This window comes from Lathyrus oleraceus, chromosome 4 (genome assembly GCF_024323335.1).
Source record: "Lathyrus oleraceus cultivar Zhongwan6 chromosome 4, CAAS_Psat_ZW6_1.0, whole genome shotgun sequence".
Classification (NCBI taxonomy): domain Eukaryota; kingdom Viridiplantae; phylum Streptophyta; class Magnoliopsida; order Fabales; family Fabaceae; genus Lathyrus; species Lathyrus oleraceus.
The window spans coordinates 206,704,542-206,714,254 of NC_066582.1; positions in this window are offsets into that span (position 1 = coordinate 206,704,542).

Sequence of the window (9,713 nt, forward strand, 5' to 3'; positions counted from 1 at the left end):
TGGATTGAAAACCCGAAAGGACGATCCAGCAAAAAATTAGAGACATAAAACAGAAAATTTATCCCGACAAAAAGAGTACTCCACCTTGGGGAAATTTATGTAAAAATTAGGGATTATGGCAAGTAATTGCATCCTGTTGATCTTCAGTTTTGAAGACATTTTTGAGCACGTCATTGGGTTATGATTCGTCATCTTCAACTGAAGCCAAGAGTATAATGGATATCAAAGTTGGTAGAAGGATTAGTGATGATTGTATTCAATGTAGCCCTTTTCCATGTAAATTACCATTTTTTAACTTTTGTAAAGATCTATGGAGTCTTGTCATTTACAGGCTATCATTCTATTAAATAAAGTTGAGCTATTTATCCAATTGTTTCTACTCTTATTTGTTTAAGCTAAATAGAATTAAATTTTACGATGATCATTTTGAAATTGAATTTAAAAAATTAAAATCATGTTTTTCTAAAATAATAAAAGAAATTACTTTTTAGGAATATCAACAACAATCTAAGAATAGGTAAGTCCTAAAAAGAGAAACATGGTTGGTTTTCCCCCAAGCAGCTGGTTTGACCATATTCTTTCGGAACGACAACTCAACATCTCCAACCGAGTTTTATTTGTTTCCCCAACCAAGTTTATAATTTCCTCCCCCCGAGTTGTAGGCGCGTTATCTCAGCGGTTTGCATAGATTCAGCATAGATTGTTACCCCCCTCAAGTCGTCAACAAAGTTTATGCTTGATCCCTGTTAGCACAGATTCTAGAGCAATATTTCAAGTCCCCTGCAAGGTTGTCTCCCATTTGATATGATGTTGATAAAAAATTCCCCGCATACTTGATGATGCTGATCCCTATCAAATTTGTCCTCTTTCCCCTAGCCAGGGTCGAGCCTTTGAGAAGAATGATTCACGTTCATCTGATTCATCTCTTTATCCAGTTGTCGCTTCCCTCCTATTGAGATTGGTAGAGTGTGGTATCAATGATTCATATCACTAACATTCGTATTCTTCGTGATTGTTTTGTCAGCATAATCATCATATATACATATACATATACATTCATATATTTTATCATTGGCATTATTATTGCATTTTTGTGATTCATCCTTTTTCTAATCCTCTGCTATGGTGTTATCCCTTTCCCCCATGCAGATTTGGCGTGCCTGTCCTCCTTCAATTATAGTGTGTCAGCCCTTTAAGCAGAAAGAATTTAACCTTTCTCATTCCCAACTGAGTTCTTTCCTCGTGGATGATTATTATTTCAGCTTCCTCCCCAGTTGATTGTCAGGATGGAACCACTCCCCCTGAGTTATATCCTCCCCTTGAGAGTCTATTCCCCAAAAACTGGCAATATTCTTCTCGATTTGTGAGTATTGTACTTTTGCCCAATACCCGGTAAAAGTAATCTACTTCCTTTATTTCTCCCCGGTGGATTCATTTTCATGTTTCCCCAGGAATTTTATCCTTGATATGTTCATCCTAATCGATAATGGATATTCTTTCCCTTTTGAGTCTATCCTCGATATGTTCATCTTAACTGATGACAAATATTCTCTTTGTGGTTTTTTGCCCAGTAAAAAGGTACTTGTAATCCCTATTTCATTCCCCAGAGGGCTAATCCTTGATATGTTCATACTAACCGATGACAGGTTTCCTCTTCTTTGCGGTCTTCTTCCCAGTAACCGATAGTTGTAAATCATGCTTCCTCTTTTTTGCAGAGTCTATCCTTGATATGTTCATCTTAACCGGTGACGAATATTTTCTTCTCAGTTTTCTATCTAGTAACTGATAGATATAATTCCAATTTCTCCCCTCGGAGTTTATCCTTGATATGTTCATCTTAACCGATGACGAATATTCTTCCCTTTGAGTCTATCCTTGATATGTTCACTTCAACCAGTGGCAGATGTTCTCTTTCTTTGCGGTCTTCTGCCCAGTAACCGATAGTTGTAAATCCTCTTTTGGCTTTTCCTTAGCAGGTTATTCTTACCCAATAACTGGTAACGAATACACCTCCTATTCCTTTGTGGCAACATTTTCCCCACAAAGATTATTTTTAACATTTCATATCATACGCATCGTGAGGTCTCTTAGGGACCAAAATTTGTTTCTATATGTTGTTATTTAAGTCCATTCTACTGAGTCGATACGAAGATTTTAACCTTCATCTCCTCATCTAGAACGTCCTTAAATAGGGGCAGTTGTAAGACCCCAATTTTGATCCTAAGATCCCTCATGCCATCTCATCATATGCATTGGCATTTGGATCACACATTGACATCTTCCTTACCCCTCATTCATTGGGTTTGCATTGGGAGAGATCACCAAGCATATTTGATTGTATCATACTTCATTTTTCTTTGTTTACTAACCAAAATACCAAAAATATGTTAATGTATAGTTTGTTGCTTTTGTAGGTAGTATGTATACTCACCTATGCTCTATCAAGCTCATATATAGGGTTTGAGACCCACAATGCAAGGAGAACAATAAGGGAATGGTTTACATTGGCTCTAAGTATCATATATGGATCCCCATGTTCTTCACATGTTATTTTGATCAAATATTTCAAGGGATACTTCACATTACATCATCTTATTCATATATTATCCTCCATGAATCCAAAAAGTCAAGAGATTGGCAAGCTAGTAAGTTGGTTCATGGTGGTTGACCAGAGAAAGTCAACTGATCAAAATTGGGGTTCCCTAGACCCTATCTCCTACAATGTTTGTCATGTGAAAATGATTCCAAGAGCAACGTTACTCTAAATGACATCCAAACAACTTTCATGTTGAAGTAAAGATCTATGTTTGCTTGGAAAGTCATTTTTTATGGTGAAAGATTATAGGTCATTTTGTTTGAACCCTAGTTTGGAGGTCAACTTCCCAAGACCGTAACTTGCTCAATTTTTATGAGATAAAATCCATTCAAATTGCATGATCAAATTCAATATGTCCAATTAAACTTTGATGTTTATAGGAAGTGCAAATTCAAATTGAAAATACATGTGCCAAGAGGAAACATTATAGGTCGTTTTGGGCCAATACCATTGAACAATTGATTTTCCTCAACTTCTAAAATTCATAACTCCTTCATGACAAATCCAAATGAGGTCACATTTGTAACCAAATTGAAGAGGTTTTAAAGAGATACAACTTTGATGAATGAACATTTCTGATTTGAAGTCCATAGAAAAAGTTATTCAAGGTGGAAGAAGTGAACATTTGACTTGGGACTTAGAAAATTTTCAAATATGTTTGATTTTCTAAACATCCACCTAAAAATTCATCATAATCCAAACTTCAAATGAAAAAGTGTTCAACATGAAAGTTGTTCCCCTTGATCTCACTTTTCCAAAAAGTCCAAGATCATCTCATTTGGCCAAAGTATGAGGGACTTACGCATGGGTGTAAGTTAAGGGACCATTTGGATAATTTCAACTTCCATTTTTCATACAGATTTGCATGGACTTCTAACATGATTTCAGCATGATGTACATTGAATTTTGATCAGATCACATAATCTCATGGGCCTAGTGCACGCCCATGCATCCATGCAAGGGAGAATTTCAAATTTTTCCAAAATTGGAAGTGTGTGAAAATCAATCTCATGGCCTATAAATAATACCCTCATTGCTCAGAACTAAGGACCTCATGCCCAAGATTTGAACCTGCATCCTTAAACCCTCGCCATTGAAGGATAAAATTGATGATTTTCTTTGAAAATTGAGTTTCAATTCTCCATCTATTTTGAGATTGAAACTTAAAGAGTCCATCCCTCTCCTTGATCCATTTCACTTCCATCAAGCATCTGAAGCAAGGCCAAGCATAATTGAAAGCAAGATCATGCCAATCTGAATCTCCATTGAAGATGGTTTTTCAGAATTTTAATCTCTTAGATTCTCCCTTAATTCTTTACCATTCTTGTTGATTTTTTGTTGTCTGAAGTCCTATCAATGCAGGCAAGAAGGTTGAGTTGCTTTGAGGTCAAATCAAAGCAACTCAGTTCATGATCCTCAAAATTTAAATCCCTGTATCTTTTTATATACTTGGTATTGGACAAAATTAAGGCCAGATTCGAGCTCCTGAGCATTTTTCTTTAAATCCATGTCTTTGTTTTTCATTTTGGTGATGGTTGGTGGTGGACTAGTCCGGTGAGGTCCACCGGAGAAGACAACCGGAGCCCTAGCTTTGGTGGTGTGGTGGCATGCTGTAGCGGTAAATTCATGACCAGCAAGCTATGGATAAGCTAGACGTCAATAAAACCAGAGTCGCCACCGCGCTTTTATTGTTTCCAAGGGAAAAGGGAAAAGTACGAACAAAACCCAAAAGATAAGAAGTTTTCAAATCAAAACTAATAAAATACCATAGATTACAGGTAAGGGGGTTGGTTAAACAAAGGGAAGGTGTTAGCACCGAAAGTGTCCTAGGTCCTCCTAGGGAGCCCTTTCTTGTTTGCATATGTGTTTTTGTACAAATGATGTTTGCAATAAATAGAATAGGGGGATGAGGAAAGAATTCATTAATTATATTTTTTTGTTTGACAAGATCTTCGGACTTGTGCCTACGTACCGACATAAAAATGAGTGTTAGTTCTTTTTGGATTTTGAAATTTTAAGTCAAGTATAGTTAAGTTTATTTACAAAGTTGATTAAGAAAATAAGTTTGAAAATGCAATGGCATAAGGCCAAAGTTTCTAATTTGCAATATGGCCTATGTTTAGAAAAAAAAGTTCAAGCAAAGAAGATTTTAAAAGGAGGGAGAGATTTTGAAATTAAAGAAGTGAGGAGGAGATGAAGGGACTAATCCTAAGCTGAAAATTAAAAGTTGAGAGTTGAAAAGATCTGACGAATGAGCTGCAATCCAATAAACAAGAATGTCATATAGAAACCCAAATTTCCCTTGGAATTTAGAATCAAGCAATAAACAATACACCAATAGAAAGTTGAAGAGCAAAGCATCAAATAAAGATAGCCACATCCAAGCTTAGCAACTCCATGATCTTCTTCAAAATTTGCTCATGTATCTGACAACTTCAAAAGATGGCATAAGTCATAGGTTCAAAATAACAACTTCACAATGATCATGTTGTAAATGAACTCAAATGAATCTTCAATGATGTAGCAGATGAAGTTTCAATTCACAAGCACTTGGTTTCATGAAAGTTGAAATTGGCCAAGTCCTTTGCATAAGGAGTGTTGCCTAGTTCTAAGTCCAATAGTCTCAGATCAAACCCATAGTCCATACAAGATATTTTTTAGGGTTTTTGTTCTTATCATGTACATTAAGGTCAAAACACCACATAATCAAACAGTATATACAAGCACAAAATATCACAAAATATGGTCCAAATGGACAAAGTGAAAATGACATTAAAGTAAACAACTTGAATGGTATGAATAATGGCAAATGAATAAGGCTTAAAAATTAAAGTGCATTAAAAGTAAATGACTTGAAATTAAATGTTAGTTGTTAGTGAATTAGAATTTAGTATTGCTTTCTTTCTTTTCTTTTGTTTAAGTCATTCTTTGGAGAACACTCAACCCACTTATCACAAGCATGGATCCTTGAACCAATACATCTTCCAAAGGAACGAAAAAAGGTCAAGTTTCCACACAATACCATGAAAGAGGGGAGACTTACAGTCTCACTAACTAGAATGCTATGCCTTTTTTGTGTCAAAGTTTAGCACTATGTTAAGCAATCATAATTGGACTTATGTAGAAGTCACAACTATTTGAGGCTGGACAATAGAATTTAGGTGTTAATACATGTTAGAGACATAGTATAATGTATTATGCTCATGAAACATACCACACACAAAAAGAATATGCAAAGTGGGGAACCTAATCTCATCCATACTTGTGTTGATTTTTCAATCAACTAGCCTTAGGATATAGAGATATTATAGGTCCATGACATGAGTGCATAAAAAAGGGGAATGAGACGAAAAGGGAGGGGGAATGAATCAAACACAAATTGGACAAAGGAGGACTTTTACCAAGTTAAGATAATTCATTCATTTTGGGAGACGGAATGTACATTCCATCAATCTCCTAAATCCAATGATCTTAACCTAACAAATTCAAATTAACCTTGGCCAAGGCTCAACCACACAAGTCAAACTCACCAAGTCAATTAAAATGGCTCTACACAATTTATTTGGCATTTATTCAATTAAAAATATTAAAATAATGCATTAAATTAAATTATGGTTGGTCAATTTCCTAAAACCTCATCAAAAGACCAAAGAAATGGCCATGAGATTTATCATAGGTCAAACAAGGTCAAAGGACCTTGGAGAAAAAAATTCAGAATTTTTGGAAACTTAAAACTATTTTTAAGTAATTAAAAATATTCACAAAATCAATTAAATCATAAAAAATATTAATATTGATCCAAAAAATAATTTTAATTCGGAAAATGAAAGAGTATTTTATTTAAAAAAATTTGGTGAAACTCTTATATTTTTTGGATCAATATTAAAAGTAATATGAATTAATGAAAATAAGAGAAATAAAATGAAATTCAAATAATCTGAAAAAACATGGACCACTTGAGTTTCCTCATTAATTGAGGTGGCAGATCAAGTGGATGAAAACACGCGTTCCATGGTGTACACTAGTCAGCGTGCCACACAGTTTGTAATCAAAAGGAACGCTCAAGATTAAAACAAATTAAACTAATCATGTGGCTCTGGACCATGCCACCTCATTGCCGGAACAAAGAACGACATGATCTTAAAGAAAAAATGGCATAGACCACGAATCTGACCTCAATTCAACCTAACTCCAAGTATATTGAGAGATACATGGAGTTGAATTTTGAGGTGTATGAACTGAGTTGCTTCGATTTGACCTCAAAGCAACTCAATCTTCTTGCCTATATTGGTAGGACTTCAGACAACCAAGGATCCAAGAGAATTGATGAGAATTAAGAGAGAATCGAAGAGAAGAAAAATCTGGAAAAATACCTTAAATGATGTCCACAACTTGATCTCTCTTGCTTCAATTTGTGTTTGATCTTGCTTACGGAGCTTGCAGAAGTAGATTAGGAATGGTACAAGGCTTTGGATCCTGGAGTTTTTGAATCTCCAAACAGTGAGATTCAAACTCAAATTTTAAGTGAAATTTCTCAGATTTTCCTTTCAATTGTGGGAGGCAAAGCTGGCGCACAAGGGTCCTCAAAACTGATACAATGGACCTGTATTTATATCAAATGCAAGTGATATTTGCACCTTTAGAAATTCTTCGAAATTGGGCAATGTGAAGTGCATGCGTCCATGGGCATGTACAGGCCTATGAAGCACCTCAATTAGGTCCAAATGCAAGTGAGATCAAGTTTGAATGAGAATTGTGATGCAAGGCAAAAGTGTATTGATGTTTGAAGATTGATTCTTGCCAACTGATACAACCATGTTTAGACCATGCGCAGACCCCTCAAAATTTGTCCAAAATGGATGAATTGGGACTCTTTGAAAAGGTTAGATCAAGAGGAACAACTCTTATGTTGAACACTTTTCCATTTGGAGCTTTCATCATGATGAATTTTGAGGTGGAAGTTTGGAAATTTCAACATGTCAAAATATTTTCTAAGTGTTAAGCCATATGTTCAATTATTCCACCTTGTCTAACTTTTTGTGTGAGCTTCAAATTGGAAAAGTGTATTCATAAAGGTTGTATCTCTTTCAAAAGAATTCAAGATGGTCACAAATTTGACCTCATTTTAATTTGGGATGAATGAGTTATGTATTTCTGAAGTTGAGGAAAATCACTTGTTCAATGGTATTGGTCCAAAATGACCTATAATGTATCCTCATATCACATGCTCATAAAAGTGAATTTAGCTCTTACTCCAAACATCAAAGTTGAAGTAGACACCTTGAATTTGGTTGTGAAACTTGGAAATATTTCATCTCATAAAAATTGAGCAAGGTATGGCCTTGGGAAGTTGACTTTCAAATTAGGGGTTAGACAAAATGACCTATAATCTTCCAACCTAAAGAATGACTTTCCAAGCAAAACTATCTCTAGACCTCAACATGAAAGTTGTTTGGAATGTCATTTAGAGTAAAGTTTCTCATGGAATCATTTTCATATGATGAAAATTGTAGGAGATAGGGTCTAGGGGAACCAAGTTTTGATCAGATGAATTCTTCTGGTCAACCACCATCAACCACCTTGCTAACTTGTAACTCTCTTGACTTTTTGGACTCATGGGAGATCATATATGCATAATATGATGAATTTTTAAGTGTCCCTTGAAATATTTGATCAATTGGTGAAGAAGCTTGTTGAAGAAGTTACTCAAGGTACCCGAATGAACTAGGGTTTCCAAGGCAAACCAATTCCAAACTCTTGAAGAATGCTTGATCAAAATAACATGTAAAGGTCATGGGGACTCATATATGATGCTTAGAGCCATTATGGATCATTTCTTGGTTAAGATCTTAGCAATTAAGGTCTTAAACCCTAGATGTGAACTTGATGGATCAAAGGTGATCATGTGCCCTCCCTACAAAAGAGTTAGACAAATACAAAGACATATTTTTGGTATTTTGGTTAGTAAATGATAAAATAACAAGTATGATACAATCACATGGTGCTTGGTGATCTCTCCCATAACAAACCCAATCAATGAGGGGTAAGGAGGATGTCAAGGTGTGATCCCAATGCCAATGCATATGATGAGATAACATGGGGGGTCTTAGGGTCAAAATTAGGGTCTTACACATGCTCTTATCCATCAGATCTTCTCTCCATCTTTTAATCTCGTGTGTTGCTTTTGATTACCACATGTGTGGGATAATTGACTGAAGGGCATGTGGAACGCGCGTTTCCATCCATCTTAGTTGCCACCTCAATTAATGAGGGAGATCAGATGGCTCTCCTTTTTCGGAATTTCTGAATATTTCCTTTAATTGCTTATTTTTAATTAATTCATATTAATTTCATTTTTAATCCAGAAAATATGGGACTTTCACCAAAAAAATTAAATTATTTTCCTCTTTCGTTTTTTGAATTAAAGTTATTTTTTGGATTAATTTTGATATTTTTCATGAAATAATTTTTTTTTGCATATTTTTAATTATTTAAAAATACTTCTGACTTTTCAAAAATTATGAATTTTTTTGTCCAAGGTCCTTTGACCTTGTTAGACCTATGATAAATCTCTTGGCCATTTATTTGGTATTTTGAAGAGGTTTTAAGTTTTTGATCAAACATAATTTAATTTAAATGTATTTTAATTTGATTTTTAATTGTTTAATTGTGTAGAAATTATGTTGAGTCATTTTTATTGACTTGTGAAATTTGACTATGTGTTTGGGCCTTGGTCAAGGTTGATTTGACTTTTGTTGGATTAAAATCATTGGATTTAGGGGATTGATGAAATGTACATTTCATCTACCAAAATAAGTGAGTGATTTTAATTTAATAAAATTCCTCCCATGACAAATTTGTGTTTGTCTCATCTCCCCCGCCTCTTCATCTTCAATCCCATTTTATCCCATTCCTCTCATTGACCAATGAAGTCTCGTTATCCTAAGGCTAATTGGTTCATCAGTAACTTCATGTTAGATGAACCAGTACAAGTATGGATGAGATTAGGTACATCCTTTGATCATTTTCTTTTTTGTGTGTGGTATGTTTTAGGAGTATGGTTCATTATACCATATCTCTAACATGTATCAACACCAAAAAATTTATTGCCCGACCT